Source organism: Rhinolophus ferrumequinum, chromosome 10, assembly GCF_004115265.2.
Source record: "Rhinolophus ferrumequinum isolate MPI-CBG mRhiFer1 chromosome 10, mRhiFer1_v1.p, whole genome shotgun sequence".
In the NCBI taxonomy this organism is placed as follows: Eukaryota; Metazoa; Chordata; class Mammalia; order Chiroptera; family Rhinolophidae; genus Rhinolophus; species Rhinolophus ferrumequinum.
In genome coordinates, this window is record NC_046293.1 from 62,018,074 (window position 1) to 62,019,521 (window position 1,448).

Genomic DNA, 1,448 nt, shown 5'->3' on the forward strand with positions numbered 1-1,448 from the left:
TAGTTAAATCCATAGAAATAGAAAGTAGATCAGTGGTTGCGGGGGGCTGGAGAGAGGGAAAAATAGGGAATGACTGCTTAATGGGTGGGTACAGGCTCTCCTTTGGGAGTGGTAAAAATATTTGGAATAGAAGGAGATGATGGTTGCACAACCTTATAAATGTACTAAATACCACTGAGTGTACACTTTAAAATGGTTACTTTTATGTTATGTGAATTTCACTTCAATTAATAATAAAACAAAGCAAAAACAAAAATAAATGAGTTGTCTGGAGAAGTGCAACTATTTCTAATATTGAGAGTAGAAAGGACATTCTTTAAGGAAATGAACGCTCAGCCATATCTTTATTTGAATACATGGCTGGGTTTTTAAAATTAAATTTATTCGGGGTGACAATTAGTAAAATTTCATAGGTTTCAAGTGTACATTTCTATAATACATCATCTATATATTACATTGTGTGTTCACCACCCAGAGTCGGTTCTCCTTCCATCACCATATATTTGACCCTCTTAACCCTCTTCTACATGGTTGGGTTTCATATCATTCTTTAGAAGGTCCTTCAGTATAAGCTGATGTCATGACTATTAAGGGCAACATGGAGAAAGGTATTTTACTGGGAATCAGGGTGAGTTTCATGTTAGTTATGTAGCCCAAGCTACACTGGTTTCTGATGAGCAGGTTAAGGCAGAGATAAAATTAACAATACCTACAGGAAGATATAGACTGCTTATCCTTCTGGAATCCATCATAAATGTTTCCCTTAGTCAAGTTTTTGCAAGCAGGAGTGAGTTTGAGATTGCATTCGCTATCAAGTTATGTGGTTGCATTTTGCCAATTTAGAGCCTCGTGCTTTAAAAGTTAGCCAATCTGGAAGCAGGAATAAGATCCATTGGTAAATGAGGAGAATGTTGGAAGTGAATAGTGACAATGTTGAAAAGTGAAGGTTTTCCTGAGAAAGTATCAGATATGCTCAAACATCCAACCAGAGGGTAATTATTATCTCTTATAGTTCTGGGCAATAAATCATGCCTTCAGTATCTTCAGAGGAAAGTTTTCTTGTAGACTAAATGAGACCATGTATATGAAAACTTTTTGTAAAATGTAAAGTTCATATCGATTGTAGTTTTCATTGTTACTAATGTCTGGCAATAATATATAACATGTAAACAACACATTTGAACAGCATTTTCCCACATGGTATTATTCATTATCATCCTCAACAAATACTTATTGAATACTAATTGTGTGCCAAAAAGGGTAGGCAATATTTATCAACACTTTAGAAAAGAGTAAATTGAGGTTCAGAGAGCCTAAGACTTGTCAGGTAACTTGGAGACTTGAGACCTGTGGTCCTAGTTCATTCCAAACTTTGCTGCCCTCAAGGGCTAAAATGAGCAAGGATTATGGTTGCCAAAGCCCTTCATCTTCATTAACTATTAAATGTG